Here is a 26,824-nt window from a genome sequence, read left to right on the forward strand (position 1 = left end):
GATTTTTGTGAATCTCAGGAAGCATGTCACACCCCTATGAAGAGACCCAGCTGAGCAGCTCAACCAGGAAATAAGAATGCCATGCTGTGGTGCACTTCCTCAGTTACAACAGAGACTCTTCTCCCTCCATTCTTGTATTAAGACTGTTTGCAGCACATCCTGGGGTTGCTTGACCAAGAACTCAGCACATCCCCCACAGTGTCTACAAAGCCACATCATAGGTTATCTGTCAGATGGAGAACTGTGTGAGGGCTGCTCAGGGCAGCACGGGAGCCCTTCCATCCTGGGCTGTGTGAAATGGACGGGAAATCCAGAGCCAGAGCATCTGCACACTCCTTTTTTATTAGGAACACAGTCAAGGGTACATGGCAGCATGCGAACAAGATTCTTCATTTAATACATGGGCTAAATTTTGGATTTTTCTTGATCATGATAAAGTGTGCCGAAACAAACCCTGAAATCACCAGCTATTCCACACTCAGAACTTCCATCCACAGAACCTGAGTGATAGCAAGTGGCACATTCCTGGCTTAAACCCAGAGAGCCCGGAGTCCTCAAAGGTGTAGTCAATGCACTTCTGACAAGCAAGATGAGTCAGGAGGAAAGGTTTCTTAACCCAACTTTAAAGAAACACACCTCTGCTACTTTTTTTGTGGTGGGGTGTGTGTATGTGGACTTTTGTAGTAGAACTTTAAAAAAAAAAACGTTGTCATTGCAAAAACTTAATTTGGGTATTTGAAAAAAAAAAAAAAAACCAAGAGGACACTATTGGGCAAAGTGCAGTGACACATGTCTGTGGTCCAAGCACTGGGAATGCAGTAGGAGGGCCACCCATGAGTTCGGTGTCAGTCACAGTTGCATAGTTAGCATCACTCTGGAGGGTACATGTATGCATATTTAATTTTTACTAAATTATACTTAATATAATTCAGTAAATAATGTACTTTTACCATTTCATGTTTTAATATTACTATGTAAATACTAGGTAGGTACATATAGATGCATATATATGTATATATTTGATAAGCACATCTATATATTTAACAGATATCTGATAAGCAATAAACTCATTCCTGTCATGGAATACTAGCATAAAGATGCTATAAAGGGAAATAATTTTAGTTTGCTTCATATTTCCATTTGTGTGTGTGTGTGTGTGCTGTAACTTCTTGCAGAGCACTGCAAAACAGAGCTTTGTTCTAATGCAGTGTGATCCCCATGTGACCATGAGAAACAGCTGAGAAAGCTCTATATTTTGTATTGATTACCTGTACAGCTCCAATTAAATATCGGGAAGCAACTTTGCAAGTTATTGCTCTGGTGCAATCTAAAAAACAGAGCTCCATAAAATGTAATATAACTTACAATAGTTTCTATTTTGAAAAATTTGGAAGTCCATTCCCTAGCTGAGGAACTGACGGCAACCGATAGGTTCTGGGGGAGGGCAAGTGAGAGAGCCTGGGGTGTGGACCCCTACAAGCTACCTATGTTTAAGTGGATTATCTCAATACCCATGCCTGTGTTGGACCCAGTGGGTTTCAAAAACAGAGCACATGACTTTAAAGGTGGTAAGGATAATATGGGAAGAGTTGGAGGGGAGTGGAAAATTAATTTAGACAAAACGCATTATATTGATATAGCAAATTTTCAAGTAATAAATAAATAATTGGGAAATTTTTCCATTTTATAGGCTGTATTTAGGTTTTAGTAGATTGGTCGGTATTATTTCCTCTGCTGACTAGGTGGTATTTAATTCCTTATTTACCCTTTTTAAAAATTGGTTTTATGTTTTAAAGCTATCCATAAAGGCTACAGTCTCCAGTAATAGCTTAAGCATATTTTAGTTAAAGAAAAACAAAAGATGTGTTTATTTGGTAAGTAGAATTGACAGCAAAGGGCAAATTATATTCAAGTTTATAATCTTTTATAAATTACTCCTTGGTGACATATCCGTAGACTTGCGTTCTTTGAGGACAAAGTGTCTGCTTTCTGTCTGTCACTCATGGCAGTGGCTTATCTTTCAGAAGAGAGCTGTCCTTTGGGACCATTCAGTGACAGAAAGGGTTGGAAGTTCCTTGTGACCTATTCAGTGCTGCATCTATTTGCTGCAATTAAAACTCATAAACAATATGATTAAGTATATTTCTAAAAAAAAAAAAAGAGTTGCTTCGGTGTTGTGGTGCGGATAGTCACATTTCGTGAGTGTTCACTCAGCAAAGATGCCTGAGGAAACCCAGACCCAGGGCCAACCAATGGAGGAGGAAGAGGTCAAGACTTTTGCCTTTCAGGCAGGAATTTCCCAGTTGAGGTCCTTGATTATCAACACATTCTATTCGAACAAAAAGATCTTCCTGAGGGAGATCATTTCCATTTCATCAGATACTCTGGACAAGATCAGATACGAGAGTCTGACAGACCCTGGGAAACTAGACTCTGGGAAGTAGTTGCACATTAATCTTATTCCCAACAAACAAGATCGAACCCTCACCATTGTGGATACTGGAATTGGAATGACCAATGCTGACTTGATCAATAACGTTGGTACCGTTGCCAAGTCTGGCACCAAAGCCTTCATGGAGGCTTTGCAGGCTGGTGCAGATATTTCTATGATTGGCTAGTTTGGTGTTAGTTTTTACTCTGTGTATTTGGTCACTGAGAAAGTGACTGTGATCACCAAACATAATGACGATGAGCAGTACGCCTGGGAATCCTCAGCCGGGGGATCCTTCACAGTAAGGACTGATACAGGGGAGCCAATGGGTCGTGGAACAAAGGTCATCTTACACCTGAAAGAAGACCAAACTGAGTACTTGGAGGAAAAGAGAATAAAAGAGATAGTGAAGAAACATCCTCAGTTCATTGGCTATCCTATTACTCTCTTCGTGGAGAAGGAACGTGATAAGGAAGTCAGTGATGATGAAGCTGAAGAAAAAGAAGATAAAGAGTAGAACAAAGAAGAAAAGGAGTCCGACAACAAGCCTGAAATAGAAGATGTCGGTTCCGATAAAGAAGAGGAAGAAAAGAAGGATGGTGACAAGAAGAAGATGAAGATAAGGGAAAAGTACATCAATCAGGAAGAGCTCAACAAAACAAAGCCGATTTGGACCAGAAATCCCGGTGACATTACTAATGAAGAATATGGAGAGTTCTACAAGAGCTTAACCAATGATTGGGAAGAACATTTGGCGATAAATCATTTTTCTGTTGAAGGACAATTGGAATTCTGGGCCCTCCGTTTTGTCCCAAGATGTGCTCCTTTTGATCTGTTTGAAAACAGAAAGAAAAAGAACAAAACCAAGTTGTATGTGCACAGAGTTTTCATCATGGATAACTGTGAGGAATTAACTCCTGAGTATCTGAATTTCATCAGAGGAGTGGTGGATTCTGAGGATCTTCCTCTAAATATCTCCCGTGAAATGTTGCAGCAAAGAAAAATTTTGAAAGTTATCAGAAAGAATTTGGTCAAGAAATGCTTAGAACTATTCACTGAGCTGATAGAAGATAAAGAGAACTACAAAAAGTTTTGTGAGCAGTTCTCAAAAAACATAAAGCTTGGAATTCATGAAGACTCTCAAAATTGGAAGAAGCTTTCAGAGCTATTGCGATACTACACGTGTGCCTGTGGAGATGAGATGGTTTCTCTCAAAGATTATTGCACCCAAATGAAGGAAAACCAGAAGCACATCTACTTTATTATAGGTGAGACCAAGGACCAAGTTGCTAATTCGCCCTTTGTGGAACACCTCCTAAAGTGTGGCTTAAAAGTAATCTATATGATTGCGCCCATTGATGAATATTGTGTGCAACAACTGAAGGAATTTGAAGGCAAGACCTTGGAGTGAGTTACCAAAGGACTGGAGCTTCCAGAAGATGAAGAGGAGAAAAAGAAGCAGGAAGAAAAAAAGACAAAATTTGAAAACCTCTGCAAAATTATGAAAGATATTTTGAAGAAAAAGGTTGAAAAGGTGGTTGTATCAAATCGATTGGTGACATCCCCATGTTGTATTGTGACAAGCACATATGGGTGGACAGCAAACATGGAAAGAATCATGAAAGCTCAAGCCCTCAGAGACAACTCAACAATGGGTTACATGGCAGCAAAGAAAACACCTGGAGATAAACCTCATCACTCCATTATTGAAACCCTCCGGCAAAAGGCAGAAGCAGACAAGAACGACAAATCTGTGAAGGATCTGGTCATTTTGCTGTATGAAACTGCACTCCTGTCTTCTGGCTTCAGTCTGGAAGATCCCCAGACACACACTAACAGGATCTACAGGATGATCAAGCTTGGTCTAGGGATTGATGGAGATGATCCTACTGTGGATGATACCAGTGCTGCTGTAACTGAAGAAATGTCCCCCTCCCCCGGAAAGAGATGACGACACATCACGCATGGAAGAAGTAGACTAAGCTTCACCAGTACTATATGTTTGATGCTTACTTTTATTCCTTCTGATAATATATTTCCCAGGATTTTTGTTTATTTTGGTTAACATTTAAAACATCTGTGTGGCATGGAAACTAAGGGGGAGATAAAATTTCTTTCTACTTGTGTGATACTGTGATACTATAGGTTTGATTCAATAGGTTGGTAGAACGTTTGTTGTAAGACATAATGTAACCTATTAACTTTGTGGTCTGAAGTGTTTAGCTATTGAGCTGGATCCCTTTTTAGACCAAATAATTTCACTTGGAAGTGTTCTGAGATAGCTCTATGTTTAAAAGAAAAAAATTAAGATGGCTTGAGTTCCATCTTAAAATTTTTCATCCCATATTGTTCTGCATGTACTAGTCTTAGAAGTAAGTACACAAGCTAAAACAACAAAAATTCCCCATGTGGCTTGTACCAAGAACAAAATCCTAAGCTCCCTAGGTCTTGTAACTCAGCAAGGCTTGTGAGTGGAAATACAGTGCCCAATCACATTCTGCTTTAAAAGGTAAATATAAATGAGACATAAGGTGAAAAAAATAAAAAAAAATAAAATGAAACTAACTTGAATTCTGAAAATACATGGTTTCTCCTTTAGAGATAAATTAAAGATGGGAAATGTCAAACCAAATAAAGCAAACAGGATCTTGAACTTCTGTGAAGTACACACCATGGTGATTCCATATTCGCTTCTAAGTTCACATCGACAGAATTGTAGTAAATTCTGGGGTTGGCATACAAATTACCATTGCATAATAAGCCTGCAATTCACTTCAAGGAAGGCATTAGGGATCAAAAGTAAAATCCAGCTTTCTATAATTAAAATGAATTTATACTTTTCCTCTTTAGGTACTAACTCAAGTTTGAAGATTATGTGTATGCCATCATGAAAAAGGACTAGGAGGCATTTCTGGATTTTATTATGTGATCAATTCCAAGCTTTTATGACAGCATTTGATTCATTACATTATAATTGGAAAGTTAACATATTGAAGAGTATAGCAAATATTCTCCCCCACCTTATTCTGTCAATGAATTTTAGAAATGTTAATCTTTTTAGATGAGGTGACTCCAACCAGAAGGAAATAATAGAATGTCTCACAAATAGAATCCAAGCCTTAATGTATAAATGTATTATATAAATGTGTTTAAATGTGATGATACCCATGACACTAGAAAGGAAGCCAAGAGAGGGTTAGAGAGAAGAACTGAAGAAGAAGAACAGTGCAAAAGGGCACCTGAAAGTAGCCATGAGACAGGGTTTAGTGTACAAGATGGACAGAGGGCATACAGACAGAAGGATGTGGGAGGTAGAAGGTACAGATTCACTACAACATATTTAGTTTTAAAGTTCCATAAATTCTAATTTTATATTGACTATACTGCACAGAAAACCAGTTGAAGATCATTTGAACTCTATGAATTCATCCTGAATCAATTGACTGTTATCATTAACGTTGCCAATATTTGAAAGTAATTATATCTAAAGAGAAATTATCAAAATGCATTTTATATAGAGGAAATAAAATTAAACCGGAACAGCATTAAGCCGAATGCAAGATTCACCTTTATCTTAAACAGTGTGCCGAAGACTCCCACTCTGTCCATAGCCTGCTTTGCAAATCAAGAGCACAAGCTCCTTATGATAAACACTGCAGTCAACTCGAGTAACTTTCAATATTCTTATTCTAGTGTTAAGGGACACACCAGCCAACTATCTGTTTAAAACAAGTAAAATATATTCATCACTAATATGGATCTGCAATTGCACTTAGATTTTATTACTGCTTGGGAGAATTCTGACCTGCATTCATTTTCAATATTTCCATCACAGATACTGAATCTTCATCTATAAACTGAATATGTGAAAGCAGGTGATCCATCTAACATAATGAAATGTGATAATAGTTAATGTTTCCTGGCTAGTTACTGCACTATACATTGCTCTAAGAGTTTCCGATGTTATAAAATCATTAACATTTGTTGTTTCCATTTACAAAACCAGACAAAAAGAAAAACATATATTATTTTTGTTTCATGCATATGTGTATATATTTCACTCTTGTGATTTAATTTAAAAAGAAATAGAATGAAGATAACCACTATTATTATTTCTGTATTTGCAGCTTTGCTGACATCCACCTGCATTTCTCCATCTCCAATCTCCGGTAAAACCTCTTTTCTCCTCACTCCTCAGTCAATCACTTTTTTTTCTACCTAGTCCTGTGTCATATTAGCTGGGTCTGTTCTCGTCCAATTTCCCACTGGTGCTCTTCACAAGCCTGACACAAATCTACTCTATCATGGGAAAAAAACCGAAGTAGTCAGGCATAGCTCAGGGGTTTCCCATCTACTCACCTGCAGAGGCAATCCAAAGGCCAGAGTGTGCTGCTAATCAACCCACGTCTGATTTTAAAACAGTGTACTGGCTTTTTGGGACTCTAGTCTATTTGGATGCAAAGCTTCCTAGGCCTGAAGGTAGAGGGGAGGGCCTTGGACTTCCCACAGGTCAGGGTTACCTGCCCTCTCTTAAGGAGGGGGAGGAGGGAGGAGAGTGAGTGGGGGAGCAGAAGGGGAATGGGAGGAGGGGAGGAAGTGTAACTTTTTGAACGGGAAAAAAAAGCAGTAGTACTCAGACACTTTTATGAAGCTCAGACCATGCATCTCTACTTTATGGCTTATGGTCATTGGCATGTATTATTATGCAGGTAAAGTAGCCAGTCCTAGAGGGAGCCCAAATAAGCTGCTAACTGATGTCATTTACCCATTTATTTAGTGAGGATGAACAGCTGCAGTTTCATTTCCCTGTCACTCCAACAAATGTAGAAACCTCAACAGGGAACTAAGATTTCCTGTGAACAAGCCACTCTGCTCCCCCTTGATAATGCAGATAGGACCTCTGTCTACAAACTACTCAACAAAACCATTAAATTCTCTGCTTAAAACTGTCTTCCACTTGGTGACTTTGGTAGATCATTTTTCCCTCCATGAAAAAAATACAAATTTTAATTTTGAATACAGATTTTTTTCTAACAATATTTTAAAGAAAATATTATTTTTAAACAATTTGGTTTTGATCTACAAAAGTTCCCAAGTTTGTTTATATTTTGTACCAGTCTTTCTTTAATGATCTACCTTGGAAGAAAAGAACTGTTTCACGTTATTGCACAAACCATGACACCCCATTTTAAAGTCCTGCTTTCTCTAAATGTTAAATGTGGTATTTAGTGTTTAAGACCTCTAAAGATAGGTATTTAACAACTCCAAGATCAGAAGAATTGTAAAGGTTACCTAATATTCTATTTTCTCTATGACTACAAAAATAGTCAATCTAGTCATTTGACTCTCTTAATGGGTTGCATGATGGTTATTGTAAAGTAAACATAAATGAAACTTGTGAGAACTCTGAACTGTCATGAATTCATGATTATGTCTTTAAGTCCAGCTTTCCATATGGCAAAACCATACTCATGAGATTGGCCATGCTCGGGTGCTTACCTAAAGCCAAGGCCTTTCAGCACGTTCAAACTGAAAAAAGCTTTCACTTAGTTTGTTGAAACCTAAGTTAAGCAATAGTAATTAGAGAAAGTAAACCGCAGGTTGCTTTGTCAAATCGGACGTGGTGTGGTTTTTTAAGCTTGAAAATCCTGAACAGTTGGCAAGGTGCTAAAGGAATCACTTCCTCAAAAAGCTCACAGGCATTCATTATCCCATCAAATGATCCATAAAGCTGAGATCCCAAGGAATGGAGTACCGTCGACTGTTACAGAAATAATTGTGGCTAACAGACCTTGCATAACTTTTACCCCTCAGAAAATGTAGGAGGTGAATTGGTATATTTAAAAAGATGTTTAATTTTCAGGTACTGAGGAAGCAATATTGTACATAGCTGACTGAATACCTATGCAAAGACACTGAAGAAACATTTGGGCTTGGAATACACATTTAATAAAATACAAATTTTCAAGTTAAATGCTCAAGAAGAGTTCTAGACAGATATATAATGCTTATAAAATATTTCTAGGACAAGAAACTATTTTATTGCTAGTTTTGACTAAAACTGAGCATAATTTTAATTCCATGTTAGCCTTTGTTCTTGGAAAGTCAGTTCCCCCTAAAGTGAAGAAATCTGTCATTTGGAGAGGTCTGAAGAAGAAGCATTCCCGCAGCCTGAAAGAAAATGAGTGTAATGGTTGATATTGTTCACTTATCAAACAAAATTATGCTAACTCTTTCCTTGACCTTGCGATGCTGAGTAATAATGCAGACTGAACTGGAGTGGCAAGAAACTGATGTACAAACAGCCAGAGGAGCTACTAATGTAATAGTGAGCAGCATTCAACTCAATGTGAGTTAACCATTTTTCTGTGTTCATCACGTGTGCTACTCTGCAAATAATTACTATAAAAGCATTGTATTATACCTGTATTGGTATTCATGCAAAGTTCTTAAAAATCTGGTTGTGGTAAGTTGAAATAAAGCTACTCATTCTGAAAAGAGGAAATTTACAGTATGCTGTAGATGGCTGCTTCATTTTTTAACAAAAACACATCTATGCAGGGACATGACACTTTTTATAGCAGTGGTTTCATTGGGTTGAAGCAGCACATGAAAAGTATACATGTATCAGGAGAACATCAGATGATCTAGAGTATCTCGATTATTGTTCAGTAACTAGATTTATGAAAACATATCTGGGCTGTAATAATATTGATGAACACATACAGGTCCTCCGCTGTCTGTATAAGCTTGACATAAACGGTTCACTGAATCCCTTCAATGTCCTCTGTGAAATTTACCATAGTTACTAATGCTGTATTATGTGTGAGACAGACGTGAATCCCAGAAGCATTGCATCACTTGCACACGTTCAGAAACCCAGAAAGTGGGAAAGCCAAGCAGTAGGACTTCAGTGCATGTCAGCAGCCACGGGATATTGGATAACACAGGCAGGGTCAGCATCCATTATCTGCAAATGGGACAACATTCCATGAAACACGTGCTCAAGTCGGAGGAACTACTTCAGGCTGAAGAAGGCAGAAGGGCCCAGAGACTGCAGTAAGTTTTGTTTGAAGTCCTCAGTGTCTCATGTATTGATGACATTGCTGCCAGACTATGCCACCTTTGGGAAATAATCACATCTTTACAAGATGGGTCTTGTGAAACTCAATCACCAGGATGGGTGTCTACAGTGTATCCTTGAAATTTTGGAAGTTTCTAGCACTGTGAAGGTGGTCTTTCATTTTACCTTTGGAAGATGTAAAGGAGTTGAGAAAAAGGATTTTCCCAAGACTTTAACAGGCAGAAATGCAGTTTTTCCTCACAGACACCCAGGGTGTGCTGAGTTGCAGGCCGTGTCTGCAGTGGTGAAAGTGTTAACAGAGCAGAAATACTGTGGATGCATTGCCCCTGGATACGGTTCTCGTAGTACTCCCCTGGAGCATAGCTTAAGAAAATCAAGTATTAGCCTGTGCTCTACATAGTTGAAATAAAGAATTTTAAGCATAAGATATTAGATATAAATTTCCTTGGCCATTGCTCAGATTGTTCAAGTATCATGAAATCACCTTCATTTCCATGGCCCCAAATCATTTTCTATATTGCATACAATTATAGACATGCTTAATTTATATATATTAAATATATTATATATTATTTACATATATTATATGCGCACACACATATATCCCAATAAACCTCAACATGTGGAAGGCTCCTTTGTGAAAGCAGCATTTTTCAACTTTGAGCACCAGCTCACATCCCCGGGCTGATTTAGAGACTTAGAAAAACATGGATGTGGAAAAAGTCATGGACTCCAAGCCCATTTGCCACTCACTCACTAGCTTTGCAGCTTCTGATGCTGGTTCACGGTTGGAATCTCCATGACGTCATCTATGCTGAGTGAGTGAAAATCCACCTACTGTGCTATTGCAAAAGTCAAAATTGTTTACTCTCAATAGCACTAGGGACATATACAAGAACAGCATATTTCCACGAATGGTGTTAGGTCATGATGACTGATATGGGGCAGAAAGTTGTGGTGTATTTATTTCAGAGTAGGTAATTAGGCAATAGGGGTGCATTGCCACCTCCAAAAAGCTAGAAGGAGAAAGAAAATGATAAATACTTGAAGAATTAGGTGGAGTCAACCTGATAAAAAATTATCCAATGTTACAAATGTATAAAGAGTTACATCCTTCATTAATATTTTTGATTTTGAGTACAATTTAGAGTTCATGTTTTTTAGTATTACTATTTCACAAAAAGGAACCTGGGTAAGCCATAATGTGGGTGTACTGTCTTTACACAAATATTTGGGTACATTCAGAATATAGGTCTAATTTATATAATGTGTCATAATCTTTATTCTGCACAAGGATCCAGACTCCCTAGGTTTACAAGACAAGGTTCAGATGTGAAGCAAACATTACAGTGTTGACTTCCTTTTGTTACTTTGTTCATGGAAAAATGTCTATGTGAGAATGTATGTTTTATGCAAGAAACAATAACAAATGAAAAACATAGATTAAGATGTAAATGCAAACATTTTTCACTTAAGATTTATCTGAAAATTAAAATAAAAGGTACTAGAGTAGAATGAATTTTCACATGCAGCAGTTTACTCCTACAGAAGAAACTGTATCATTACTGACAACATTGAGGTTTACTTAAGTTTTCTGAATACTGCTTATCTCTTTATAAACAAGGAAATATCAGTGTAGTTATTAGAAGAAAGTTTATTAAAATACAAAAAGCTCACAAATGACTAAATCTTTATATTGTACATATATTTTAATGGAAATTGAAAGGAAGAATGATTTTTATGGCGCTTTATGCTAAGAGAACAAATTGCCAACTTCAGAGTTTCCTTCACTTGGCCCTTATTTTAAAAATCATTAAGAGTAGTTAAATTATAAGACGTTTTTAACTTTAAGCATGATTGAAGACTGTTCCTTAAAATTCTTTTCGATCTGGACTGTGGCGGAAGAACTTAATGACAATGTAGGAAAATTAGAGCTGTAGAACGCACACCATAAACATGCCAGACAAAACGTGTGTGGGACATGGAAATTCCTTTGTTAGGGCATGTGTGGGATAATGGCCCTGGCTCCCAATTAAGGTAAATCAGATACAATTGAATCTTTTGGTCACCTGAAGATGAATTACACTTTTCCCACTTGTCTTATTCCTTATTGCTGTCTTTTCTTCAAGTTATTGATGTGCAAGTAAAGCAGAAATGATAACTGCTGTTCAGATGAATACGTACAGTCCTTAGGGCGGACACGGCTGCTTATGCCTCTATTAGACATTTCCACTTTCGCTTTTACTAGAGAAGCTCAGATTTTGCTTTGGTGAATCAAACCATGACTTTTATTTGAATTAAAGAAGTCAGACATTTGGAGCTGGTTGGATGATTGAACTGGGGGACTGCACTGCATGTGACAGGACAATGGCGAGCGTCGCCGTCTCTGCTCACCAGAGAGCAATAGCCTGCTGTCACATGACCCTTGGGAAGGCAAAGGGAATGAATGCAGCTCTTTTCCAGTGGTGATGCTAGGGATGTCAAAACCCCCGAAGGAGGACACGTGAAGAGAATTTCTTCTTTCTGCTTTTCCATCTCCTCTCTGCGTGGGACGTTGCCATTTAATAGCACAAGACAATAACAGGCTGCATTCATCGGGGTATCCAAATATTTGGCATTGTGAAGTGACGTTGGCATTGGCAGATACTGGAAAACATCATAGCTATCCTGGAATTGATGAAGAGGCTGAACACATGTGCTAAGAAAGGTCTAGTTAACCTACGGTGACAACTCTAGGTTACCAATCACAGTATTTACTGTCCAATTACATAAGCATTCTCGGTTTTCCCCCTGTAAACGCAGGGTTGTATTGAGTGTTTCTGCTCCCTGAAAGATAGATGTGTCCATATAACTTACCTTGCCCAATGCAATGTATGTCACGTTGGCAAAGAAGCCTTTCCAGCCTTTCCTTGCCATGTAAAGATATGGTCTGCTTCTGTCTATCTTCTTAAACATCTGTCAGTACTGAGTATATTGCATGTGCAAAAATTGAATGTGCTGGGATAAGCTATTAAAATCTGGGCATTGTTATAGCAGTCTTACTAAACATAATAACACTGAAGTCACTGTTTCTAAGTTACTTGCCAAATAAATCCATGTCTGTGTTTTTAGTTATTTTTGTTTGAAAAGTTTTTAACTTGTATAATTAGTAAGATTATGCCATATTTGTTAATTTTTTTCTTAATTTACTAAGTGCCCACAACCTGATATTGAAAACTTTGAGCAGTAGAAATATATATATATATTAGAAATATATATATATATGTAGTATATATATAGTATGTATGCAACTGTTTGGCCTACATTTACATACACATTCATTCAGATCTCTATCTCTTTCTATCTTTTTCTCTTGTCTGCATCTCTTTCTCTCTCTCTCTCTCTCTCTCTCTCTCTCTCTCTCTCTCACACACACACACACACACACACACAGATACACTCACACTTTCCTTCCTGTTGAAAGAATCTATTATTGTTCAGTGCGTAGATACTTGATGGCACAAACAGTCCTGAACTGTTCGTATATAACAAAAGCCCTTATATACCTCTTTAAGTTGCTACTTGAATTTAAGTAATTTTCTTAAAAATGAAACTTATGTTTATTGTAAATGTATAAGCAAAAACTCTCTAGATGTATATTGCTACAGATAAGTCTGTAATTCATTCACCCACTGATTCACCAGTTGTGTGCAGAATGACTACCATATACTGGACACATTGTTTCAGGACACTTCCCCCTCTCCTATACAACTACCTTAGCTTCTAGCCTTAAATCTTCCACCTGCAGACAGTCAGCATTTCCTCTGAAGACGGCGAGTTCAGTGACTCGGCATTGCCATCCTTCGCCGTGTTCATTGCTAGAGCATCTTGTGGTGTAAAGTTAACAGCCATAGCAATAAAATAAATGCCAACTCTGTAGGTTTTGTTCTCTGCCTGAGTGATGTAAATCCCTTAACCTTTCTGAATCACCACGCCATCATCTGCAGTTGCCCGTGACTACTGTATGCACACTGCACATGAAACATCCAGCCCCAAAATTCAGCTGGAAAGCGGCAGGTAATGGGGATCCCTGGCCCCCTTATTTCCTGGGGAATGAGAGTGTAATCTTTCAACTTCTCAGCAGCTTCTTTGTTTCTAGCAAGAAAGAAAACATTACTATTTTATGAGATATTAAAAATTGACACCATGATAGTCTAAAATAAAAAATAATTTTTATAATGTTAAAAATGACTTGGAACAGTCAAGGCAAGCTACAAACTGAGCTCACAGAGGCATTTGTGTATCCAGCAAGTTCTTCCTTACAATTTTCTTGCAAGGGGTTATCTGCTTTTCCTTCTTTGAAACATTTATGTGAATGCAATACATAGGAAATTACACAGAAGTAGGAAAGTCTGAACCTGATTTTATGCAGCAAAACGATATGCAGAACAACAGCAGCTAAACAGTGTTTCTGGATATCACTGTCTATATTATAGTGTTGCAAATATTAAATAAGATCAAGTGTGCAATGTAGTGGAATGCTTAGCAGGAAATAGATTTTATAAGTTGTTGCATTTGCCACTAACGAGTCACTGTAAGATCCAAATAAAAACATATTTCTGTGGTAGGATTATGTGGATTATCAGTAAGTTAATAACAGCCTAAAGTTTACTATGTAAGACAAAGTATCTTGTAACATTTGTCAAGTCTGTTAATATCCTCATGATATGTAAAAATAGATACAAATATCCCATGAACCTATGTCTGTAATAGTGTGTGTGTGTTAGTGAATGAGAGACAGAGAGAGAGAGAGACACACACACACACACACACACACACACACACACAGAGAGAGAGAGAGAGAGAGAGAGAGAGAGAGAGAGAGAGAGAGAGAGAGAGAGGAAGACAGAGAAAGAGATTTTATGTATAGACTTGCTACTGCATTTGAGCAATGGAGTTGCTGCAGTGAGCACATCAGGTAAAGGCATCAAGCGTTTCTCCTAACAGTCATTCATCTTACTGAGACTGTGAATGTCTGTCTTTGGTGACCTCTATTTGCCCTTCAAATTAAGAAAGTCAAAGTGGATTAAGATCCTAAATATTACCTGGTTTAATATTAATATCCATAAACCTAGGTTCCTGCTTTCAGCCTTATAAATAACAATATCTAGTACACAGTGGTATAATAATAGGAAGGAAGTGTGTTAGAATTGCAGGGATTAAAGTATTGATAAAATAATACTGTAAAAAGTATTGATAACATGTATAATCTGTACAATGGACATGTATCTATTTTATATATAATGTCATATGCCTATATACACACATATCCTATAAAACAAATTGAAATCATCTACCACAATTTCAGCTCTTTCCATAAATCAGAACGATGCTTGTGTTTCCCTGTGAGTCAGTATGCATAGCATGTTCTCCCACTGTGTTGAACCTGCCTAAGAGTGAGGATGTTCTGTTTTCTGTGCACCATTTAGCACACTCTCATATGTCTCACATGTTTCAAATGTGAAGACTTAATTTCAACATAAGGTAGGAAAAGATGCCTTGTTTCATGATTTTGCCAAGTATTTTCTACAAAACCAGGTATTCCTGTAGTGTCTAATATCAAAATATATTTCCATTTTAATATAAAGAGGTGCTAAACTCCATGAGTGAAATAAAAGACATTAATAATCTAATGCATCTAACATATTGATCAAGTTTGTTTGTTGATACTTATTAACTTTGCTAACACTTGATCACAGTGTTAGGCACAAGGAGATGTCAATCCATGCATTATTAAAATTGTGTAACTAGTATCTTGTGTTCTATTTTTTCCCTCTTATATTAGAAGAAAACATGAGAAATAGTTCAAGCTATTCCTCAGATGCTCTGAATCCTTCTGGGTACAGAGCTCACACATTGCTCTAACAATGCCTGAGTAGTTTTCCAGTAAACTGTGCATAAAACAACATCACCTTGGTGCAAGTAAAGACAAGTGTTTACATGAATTTTTATCACTTATGCCAAAAATGAATTTGAAAAATGCCACATATTTAAAACCAGTACTTAAAAATTTATTGTAAGTTAAAACAATCTCAGAACATACAAATTCCAATGAATTTTGTATTGTTTAGTGTTTCCCATGTTTGCATCAAATAATTTGACCTGACCACTAAGTTCTTTATTACGGGAAAAGACATTTGTGATACTCCAAGTTTTAAACATCATTTTCACTTGTCAAATCTGAAAGCTCCCAAAGATAATTTCTGTTAAACTAAAGTAAGTGATGGCGATGACTTATCCAAACATGCAACAGTACTAGCGTACTTTCACTCTTGAAACAAGGGTTTGCTTTTGAAATAAAACTGTTCTTCAAAGGGACGAGTGAATAAAAGAAATTATAGATTGATTTATGATAGATAACTAGAAAGATTAATAGATAGATGGCTGAATGGATATATGATAGAGTGATGTTTAATATTGATTGTCAACATGTCTGGATCTGGACTTACCTAAGAGACTAAATAATGTAGAGGAAGGATCTGGACAGATTACCTTAGTGGGGGAAGACTCTCCTCAGTAGTACGTGGCATCTTCTACTAGTGAAAATGAGATGAAATTTATGCCCTGGCAGTGCTGAAGCATTCATGGGCAGCCCGTATATGGTGGTCCTGTTGAACTTGCCCATTAGGTTTCATGATCTAAGTTGATGAGGATGACTGAGCAGGTCTCCTCCTCAAGAGGGCACCAGATTTCATTGCAGATGGTTGTGAGCCACCATGTGGTTGCTGGGAACTGAGCTCATGACCTTTGGAAGAGCAGGTGGTGTTCTTAACCACTGAGCCATCTCTCCACACCTCTACCTTCCAATAGTGGTCAAACATAATGCTGGTAGAGAGAAATCTGTCACTTTTTGCCTACTTGCTTTTATAGTTGGCAAGTGAGTGTGTCCACCATCTGCCCTGTTGCTACCATTGCCACGGCTGCTGCATCTACAGTTGCCATCCTGTCTTGAATACCTGGTTTCTTTGGGTTTTCAATATGAATGGAAGACCAATGGCACTTCAGTAATTTTTCAGGCCTTCAGTTCCAGGTAGGGACTTCAGAGGTATTTGATTTACTGGGTGAGTTTCTACTGTTCTCAGCCTCTTCAGAGTGAAGACAGTTATGATTCTGCAAGCCACTCAATATAGCAATCCCCTTCTAATATGTATTTATTCTATTTGTTCTGTTTCTCTAGAGAACCTTGAGCAATATTGAGATGTAGATTTGACAGATAAATAATGGGAACATAGGTGATAGACAAATAGGTATGTACATAGGTAAAAGATAGACAGACAGGCATCTTGTCATGATTGTATCACACAAACTTTGTGCTGTTTTCCCAGAATTATTCCTCAGGGACATGACATTGACTCATGCCCTAGGGTGTTGTGCCAAGGTAAGGTTCAGAATGGGTGGCAGATGTGCTCTCTTTTAGTAAATGGAAAAAGACAATTAGGGCAGAAGTGGGAACGGAGACCCCGCAGAGCACAGGTGCATGCTCAGTGGGACTGACTTCAGAGAAGAGTAAAAATAGACATGGAGAATCTGTTTCCAGATTCTCTGACGTTTGTTGATTCCACTCCACCATGGAGACGGTCAAAGTTGGTACCCAACGTCCTGAAACATGGAACCCTGTCAGCTGACCATTTTTGACATGATCAAGCATGATGTTCCTGCTCACTTCTTTCTGGATCTCTTTCAGGTTTGCTGTGCTAAGGCATGTGCACGTGCCATTTTTACATTAGAGCATCTTTCTTTGCTCTGGTCAGTGGTGTATTATCCTTCACAGAGTATGCTCCTTGGCTCTAGACCTCATCAAGCCAGCGTAGTTTTCTCCCTCCAAAATGTACCCAGTAGGAGTTGCATCTGCTTCATTCACGTGTGTAATTCTACTTAAGCTTGTGATTTTGTTGTCTTGTGTTTGGTCTCATCCGCCTGTATGTTTGCAGATATGAACTGAGCCGATGTTGTTATCAGAGTGGCCCTCAGGGCCTGGCTGGCAATCTGCATGCTGTCAGCTGAATGGATCAATGAAAAGCCCTCAAACCACAACATTTCAAAACAGCAGGAGTCAGCTCCTCAGTGGCCAGCACTAGAAACTTGATCTGGTCTTGATATATTTTCAGTATGTTAGGTGATTTGATATTCATTGTATATCAGTTTTGAAATAGCATAAACAATACATTTTTAATATAAGTTCAAATATATAGTAAGTTTCACAAGTGAACAGAAAGCCATCCTTTAATGTCTATGCAGGGGTTAGTATGCATAAATATCCAAATCTTACTTATTCAAAATATTCAAATACCATGAGGATAAAATTTTGATTACCAGAAAAATAAGGCATAAAAACAAAAGTGACTAAAAGGATAAGAAAAAAAAAAGAAAACAAGGTAAAAAACAAACACTAGCTGGAACCAGATACAAATAAATGGATACTTAAAATACATACACAGAAATAATAAAAATATTCAGTGCTTTGGATGTTTTCACATGGAAATACAAAATATGAAAACCAATTACAATAATCATCAAAAGTGAAAAATCAGAAAAAGAAAAAATAAGGAAAAATAATTAATAAATAGAATATTTTATATAAACTGTCAATGGAATAAATGACTGAGTACTTAGGTACAGAATGTTATAAAAAGTAGAAACACATTTATAGTGGGAAAATACCTGCATAAATTTAATATTATGTCAATTATAACTTCTTCATAATAAATATTATTGCTTTTATGAATCATGAATGTGAAACAAAGCATTTCATGTTGTTTTCTGATGCTGTTATAAATAAATCTACTTCATGGCTTTGATTTTTTAAAGCAGGTGGCATATTCTGTCGAGACAGCATTGAGGCTGATTACTGCCTTGCATGACATGACAGAGGTCTGGCTTAAGTCGACATGGTTCTGTGAGATTGTATAGCCATCAGCCTTGCCCTCCACAGGGCAGAAGAAAATACAGTTTCTAATCACATGAAGGTACCGCGCAACTCAGTAGTCCTTTGACTGATTAAATCAGCAACATTTCACCATGGTTGATGCTTCTTATCCTAAAGCCCCATGCCAGTGGAACTTCCAAAGAACCAAGATTAAACTTCCTATTTCAGAGTCATTTTACTTCCAAATGTCAAAACTACTTTCATCCTAACTTCCTTTTTGTGGAAATCATCAAATTTGAATTTTGAATGTTAATCCCCCTTGAGTTTAGAAAACAGAAAAACACACACAAAAAAAAAATGAACTTAGAGTCTACAACACATCCTTTGACATTAAATTAACATCCATTCCAAATGAACCATATCTTCCTTTATATACATTCATCACCTAGGTTTTATTTTATTGTAGACTAAGAGATTTTGGTTAAAGCTTATTGCTACAAGTCGATTTAGTTAAGTGATTGTTTCATGTACATATTTTTACCACTGTAAGTATCAGAAATGCAAGTATTTGAACTCTTTAAATGAATGATTTTCTGATTACTTACAGTATCTATAATATATACTTAGGCATTTTGAATGAGGTAGGATATTACAAAGTTAAAAAGATTTCATAATCTTGGATTATCATGAGCCTGCTAAGTGAATCCAAGTCTATAACATATTTATCTCACATTCATAATTTTGATCACTAATAATGGCTAATAGAATAAAGAGATATGTATTTTTTAAATATTCACACAGATAACCATGTGTGAATAGAGTCATCAATAGTGAGCATGACTTTAAGTGTTAACTTCATCCCCAACACGATCTTGGTCATTTTTCATATATGTACTTAGTCTCTAAATTCATGTGAGATAGATGTTAACACACCATTTCACAGTCTATAAAAGAGAAAGGAAGACTCTCACACACAGTGACATGGAGCATTTAGAAGGAAATGTATGTTTATCATTAGCACTCAAATCATTTGATCTTCACCAGTGTATGTTCACCTTTCTTTTATTTAAGTTGAAAACTTTTGAAAACAAAGCAAGCTCTCACATCTTTTTGAATCTTTCACTGTATATTTTAATGTGCTTCATGGATATTTGTTTATTAAATACACTCTTAAAATTCTCTAAAAGTGAGCAAGTAAGAGAAAATAAGCAAAACGAACAAATCAATAGTAAAACCAAATGTGTATATGGCATTATTAAGATGGCATATTAAGGAAAACCTAGAAGGAATGAATTGTATGTGGATGGGAAATTTCAGGTGTATATATTTCAAGTTGAATTATGTACCTTCAAGATTTTATTGTCCCATCAAGAGACTTTTTAACCCAGAGGCAGATGATGCACTCACTGGAGGTGAATAGAGTATTTGAAGGGACTGGAGATGGCTAAGTAAATAGGACTGCTTTATCCAAGCCTGACAACCTGAATTTTATCCCCTCAAATCACATGGTTGAAGGATGTGATACACTCTAGCAAGCTGTCCTCTGATTTCCAGACAGTGCAGTACACACACACACACACACACACACTTACTCATAATACTCACATACACACTTATATTTGCACACTCCTTCACGCATACTTTTACACATGCATTCAGCCACACACCCTCAGTCACTTATACACATATTCATAAACACACTCTCTCACACATAGACAGTATCACACCTGTACTCAGAAAAGGTGCAGTGATCATTGTATGTGTGTGTGAAGCTAACTCAGACTTAGCAAGTAGAAAAAGACAAGATCTCCTGAGTAAATTGGGAGCATGGGGACATTGGGAGAGGGTTGAAGGGGAGGGGAGAGATGGGAGGGGAGCGGAGAAAAATGTAGGGCTCAATAAAAATTGAAAAACCAACAAAAAGGCTTATAAACTACCAGGCTGTCTATAGAATGTCTGACGGAGCAAGACGAGAAAACAGTAAGGAACTCAAAAGTCCCCACCACAGGAAGAACTCATCAGGAAGAAAATAAAAGATATCAGTAGCTATGTTGTTAGTTTCTAGTCTGGTGGTATTCTTTTTAGTCAAAATGTGAATTTTGTGAAACGGAAGGCAAGGGCAATTTTTGACTGAATTTCTAAGTCCAAAAGAGGTTAAAGGATGATGGGTGTGGACAGCAGGAACAGAGATTATCCCTCTGAGAACAGGTCTCTTGTTAAAGGAAACACGGCACTAATGATGTCAGGATTAGCAGCTACACACATAAGATGCACCCAAGCCCTTTACAAGAAGAGTAACATTAGGATTGAGAGTAGAGGTGAATCTCAAGGAGGTCCATAAGTATGTGTTAATGTAAGAATGTCTGGATGGGTTTTGTCTTAAGTTTGAGGAAGCTGAAAACAAGTTCTGGTCCTTCTTTTTTTAGTTTTTCAATGAAGAAAAGCAACATTCTCTAAATGACTGGTGAATTTGCAAGAACACATCACTTGCTGTCTGTTTATCAACAATGGAGTACGCTTACTGCTGGGCATTCTCTGTAAGCCATACTTTTAAAATGTCTTTTGTTCTTACAAAGCATGCATCGGTCTAAGCTTCCATAGTGTTTGACATGCTCAATTACATTTCAGCAGGGTCTGCACTACAGGACAGCACTAATTTTCACAAGATGTTTGAATGAATTAGGATTCCCCAGTGTCTCGGTGTTCTTAATTAGAAAAAAAATCAACAAGTTGTGAAAACTTCTTGGCCCTTTAACTCAAGTGCTCTTTGATCATAGGAGGGGCCAAGAAGGGAGACAGGACCAGAAGTACAGCAGAATAACAATCAGCAGAGGTTTAAGTAAAGAGAAATCTTTTTCTTTGATTTTTCTCCTCCAGGAATTCTCTACCTTGCTCTCTTTGTTCATAGTTGCTCATGGGATAATAAGAACATTCTACCTCTAACATTTCTGTCAGTTGCTGGATGAAGATTCTCATGGCTGGGGCAGACTGAGGGACCACTGACAGTGGCGCCAGAATTTATCCCTACAGCTTGTAATGGCTTTCTGGGAACCTATTCTCTGTGGATGTATACCTTGCTTGGCATATATATATATATATATAGTAGGGAGGGTCTTGGACCTTCCCCAAAGCAATGTGCCTTACCCTCTCTGAAGAGTAAATAGGGGTGGTATGGGGGGTACATGGAGGGAATGGGAGGAGGAGAGGGACTGGGAACTTGGATTGATATGTATAATGAAAAATCATAGTTTGTTTTCTTTTTTAAAAATTTTAAAAAAGAACATTTTATTTCTTTCCCCCACTTCTTCAAAGAGAGCGACTAAATTTTAATCCCTTGGGAACATCACCATTGGTTAAATAGAATGGGAATTTTGATCAAAGGACTGGCTTCAGTTCTTCCCACTATTCAGAAATGGCCACAGTTGATTGGAGGCTGATATGCATGAACACCATCAAACAAAAGGTATTTGAGCCAAGATCCAAATGATCTACGAAGATACATACTTGCCCATCCTTCAGGAGACACATGTCCTGTTTGAGCTCTCCCTTCTTCTTCCCTAGTAAGTCTGTGCATCTCATATAGATCACATGGAGTCATTCTGACACCAAGAGAGTGTCCACGACGTTCTGAAACATTGGCTGTCTTTGACTAAAGTAGCGCTCTCATTCAGAATATTGCTCACACTTTACAAAAGTCTCATTATTTATGTGAGTCAAATTCATACACGTTATGAAATTATTGCCTTGTAAACTCCTCGAGGGCATAGAAACTAATGTAGATTGTGACAGTCACATTCAAATGTATCTGAAATTCTTGCACTGCAAACTCCATGAAGACATGTAGATACCTGTGATGTAAAAGTCAAGGATTTCAGAAAGATTGTGATTTGTTGAGTGGCAGAATGACTCAGTACCATGCAACGTTCTCTGAAGAAGTGCCATAAATGCTAACCGTGGACAATGCTGTCAAAGTCACATCCCTGAGCTGAGGTTGAGCGTAACCAGTATCTTGCTTCTGACCACACATAGGAAAATATGTGTTTAATTTTTTTTCACTGCAAAAAAGCTTTACAAACAATATATACTAAAAGTTTGTGAGGTGTGAACTAATAATTTTTATACTTAACTTCAACTTTAGTACCATTTAACACTTTGGGAAGGTTAGTTCTGTGCTGGGGGACCATGGCCCTTTGCCTTGTGGGGTGCCAGCAGTATCCTGAGCCATAGTAGCCCTCTCTTCCCCAAAGCGAAGCAAACAGAAGTGTCTCCAAACATTTGCAAATGACTTAGGAAGAGGAGGAATGTTGCTCCTGGCTGGACAGCACTGTTTTAGGGAAAGATTTGAGTTAATGTGTATTTCACAAATAAGGTGCTATGGAAACATGAGTGCAAAGCTTTTCTAATCTGCTTTGCAGTGGAAAGGAAAGATTGGCCTGTTAATCTTCATGGCACAGCCCACTGAGAACATGACTAATTCAAACTGCTGTCATTCTTAATGGCTTTATTTTACAGTTTTGCAAATATCTTATTCTGTAATCATCCCCTGAGGGGTTCTTAAGTAGAAATTGAGTCTTTATAAATCAATATATAATAGGCCAGCATAGGTCAGACTTATAATATCTAAACTTCCCGTTCATGTTCCTTACACTTTTAATTAAGTCTTTTGAATCTGGCTTTGTTTCTCAGCACATAGCTCACTTTAACATGGGTATGCAAATTAATGCACACTGGAAGCATAAAAATTAAAATTAGGCAAGGTTCTAAAAGAAATCTGGTTGCAGTAGATTGAGAATTTTAATTTGGTAACTGCTGTTCACAACATACTCATCCCCCTTTAGATACAAGATACTCAATACCTGAAGTTGGGCTAGCATTGATTTTGTGGATAAGTCAGTTTTAGCTTTTTGTTTGAAGGCATACTCAAATAGTTCTGGATAATATTGCTGTTCTGTGAGTAGAAGTAGATCAAAGACAGAGTAGAAAATTAGTCAAATATGTAAGATATGCAGGCAATTAAATTGGAAAATATATTCATAAAATAGTTTTGCCTCCCTAGATATAAGTTCACTTTCCATTTATTCGATTCTATACAGGAAATCTTTTCTCCATTTATACAGCAGTTGAATGGATATACTGCAAATAATTAACTACTACTTTGAAAGAATCATGAAGATATGATAAATAATATGTAAAGCATGTGATATATGCTAAACAATTAATATTTGAATTTTAATGTGAAACACTAAAACGCTTAGCACATTCAAATTTTCAAAATAATTTGACTAAACATTTGCTTGTTTCTTCAACACAGGTCCAGCACTGTAGAAAAGAAATTATTTATCCCGTGGAGTAATAATGATTTTATAATTGTCTTACTAGTGTGTTGTTCTGTTATTCACTGTGTTAACAGTTTACCCTGCATAGAGCTGTGCATTGTACAGAAGCAATTACATATTTAACAATGTTGATAGGTGGTGGAAGAGTCACAAAAGAATCCCCGAGACAAGGATTATGTGCTGTAGGAGTATTCTTGCCCAGGTAGACTTGATACCTCTTTCCATTCCTTTTAAGTATTTATTTGTGTTTATTTAGATTGGTCTTCAAAGATAAATGGAAACATCACTTTAGTTTCAAAGGGACAGAAGTTTATACTGACTATCTTTCCTGTTAATTGCCTGCTAGCTCTTGAAATGCAGTTCCCATGTATATAGATTAGAATCCATTTGCTTACCTTGAGGAGTGAAGTGATGATTATGACACATCTCTTAACCTTAGAAGAACCTTAAATATTAGTGTGACACACAGAGCAAGAATTTTTTTACAATTCTGTGTTACCCAGAAAGTGATTACTGTGTGTGGGGGGGGTCAGTGGAGAGCAGAGGTCAATGTCAGTGTCTTCTTTACTGCTTGATATCTTTATATATAATATAATATAAATATAATTTTAGCTATTAACATAATTTCATCCACACAAACTTTCAAAATGGGCATTGACTAGATAAATTATCTCATACACAAAGTTACTATATGTCGAAGAAAATAAAATGAAATAATTTCTATAAATTAATCTTCAAAGTCTCTTATCTGGACAGAATAGTGGAGGGGCCGAGATAACATGCCTTAATGAGAAGTTATTTCGTCTTTTAGACTTTTTGGGTTACTCTCAGGACATACATTTGTGGACATTAACTAATCTGTTTTGTTATTCCTATTTTTTGTTATTTCTTTTAATGTTTAAAATTTATGATTTGAGTATTCATCAGAAAATACTGCTTGCTATCTTATTATTAAAAAGATTTTCATTAATTTTTTAAAATGGCAATGTATTGGATCATATTCACCCCTGCTTCTCCCTTTATTGTCTGCTGTAATGGTTTCTACCTCCCTAACCCTTCCCATCTTTGTAACCTTATTTTTTTTAATGTAATCCCATTACTCCAATTTCTGTTGTTCATATATTCCTGGGTGCAGGTTTATCCAATTGATTGTTGTGGTATTATCAGGAGATACACCACTAAAGAAATCCTCCACTCTCCATAGCTCCTCATTTAGTAGTGAAGCTAATGAACAGGTTCTCACTACAAGGTGGAATGGTATCTAGATTGATCCTGGGCAGGCAAGCAAAGCTGCCGTGAGTTCATGAACATAGCTCTCCTGTCATGCACAGAAGATGCTGTTTTGCTCTGGTCCACACCAACCTCTGGCTGTTATAATCCTCCCCCCTCCTCTGCCTGAGCCTTGAGGGGGGTATTCTATAAATGCACATTTGTGGATGAGCACTCCATTGACACTCTGGCCAGTTGCAAGTTTCTGCATTAACCATCTATTACTGCACAAGGATGCTTGCCTGGTGAGGGATGAGACCTGCACTAACATATAAAGAGAGACATAAATTTAGAGGACAGCACTATGTTGGCGGCCATGCATACCACCCTCAGTGTCCATGAGCATTCCTGATCTAGTCTGACGTCTGCCTTATTGTTTGGCACAGGCTCTCACTGAACCCAGAGATCCCCCATTGTCTACACCAGCTGGACAGGGAGCCTCAGTGATCCCAGCCCTATGATTACAAGACACATTTCAGCATGCCTGGCTTTTGATTTGGGATCCAAACTCAGGTCCTCATGACTTTGTGGCAGGCTTTTGACTGAGTCATCTCTCTAGTCCCAGGGATCACCACACTTACCCTGAAAGGATTTGGTAAATGGACCTACATGATTCTGTATCATGTGGGCATATTGACATGTGTGTGAATGAGTTTTTGCAGAGAATTTGACTACTCTCTTTGACCCCATGTGCACTGCACTTTTGATAGATTCAGAAATAAAATGCTGATTTGTGGATTGTTAACTGGTTTATAATATTGCTTCCCCCCTTTCAAAGGCCCTGAATATCTTTTCTGGTCTTTCCCCCCACTTCATGTTATTGCATTCCATCTGGAAAAGCCAGTTTTAAGATTTCCTAGTCAGCTATAGTGAATAAGTTCTACTTCTGCATAATTCTTATGTCTTAAATTTGTGATAATGTATTCAAGGGAAGAAACTGGATAAAGCACGGGAGGAAAATTGCAAGATAAACATAAGAGAAGGGAGCCATCACTTACTCGATTTGCAGCTTGCTGAGGCATTTTACAGATGCGACAGCGGTCCTTACATATCAAATTGCATTTTGTCTCCTGTTCAAGTATAGAGGTGAGGGTTTGAAGGTGAGCTACATTGTGGAGGTTTAATTAACATTCCCTTACTATTTCGGTAAAATATCAGAAAATTCTACAAAACTTAGGGTTTTTTCTTTGTCTTCTTCTTTACTTTTATTTTTTTTTTACTTGTTTTTGCTCCAGGATCGACACAGGAATCTCACAAATTCTGCTCCAGGTATTGTTTGCTGGCTTTGGAATTTTAAACACAACGTAGCCCTCCAGAGTATGGAATATAAAGAAACATGGACAAACTTGGCATTCAGGACACAGACCAACCAACAACATTTAAAGTTATTCCTCCTCAGCCCTATAAAATCAATAGTCCTGTTAGATAAAAGAGGCTTTTCTAGGAAGAAATGATTAGGATTACAGAGGATCATCAAGAAGGTTCAGAGGGGATAAAGGAAGAGTTAGTTTAATTGCCAAGGAGAATATGCAAATTAATTTCTAATAAATGCAGGCATACAGAAAAGCAAGTACATACAATATCAAAGCAGAACAAGAGACTACAAAGAAGGAAATTATTCTCCAAGCTGTATACATCCTTTGCGTGTGTGTGTGATTGTGTGTGTCTGTATGAATGTGGTTAGAAATGAATCCAGAATATGGTGAGCTTTATTTTAAGATTGCTGTAAGATCAACTGCTTAAATCCCTCATCTCATCCTGATGAACGATGAGGTATAAGCTGTCGGTCGGCACGTGCT

At 37.3% G+C, this 26,824-nt stretch overlaps 1 pseudogene; it reads left to right on the plus strand.

Moving 5' to 3' along the window:
- Nucleotides 1-2,219: 2,219 nt before the first annotated feature.
- LOC126499423 (heat shock protein HSP 90-alpha-like) lies at nucleotides 2,220-6,928 on the plus strand (annotated as a pseudogene).
- The last annotated feature ends 19,896 nt before the right edge of the window (nucleotides 6,929-26,824 follow it).

This window comes from Alexandromys fortis, unplaced genomic scaffold (genome assembly GCF_014885135.2).
Source record: "Alexandromys fortis isolate MF-2015 unplaced genomic scaffold, M_Fortis_MF-2015_v1.1 scaffold_11, whole genome shotgun sequence".
Lineage (NCBI taxonomy): Eukaryota > Metazoa > Chordata > Mammalia > Rodentia > Cricetidae > Alexandromys > Alexandromys fortis.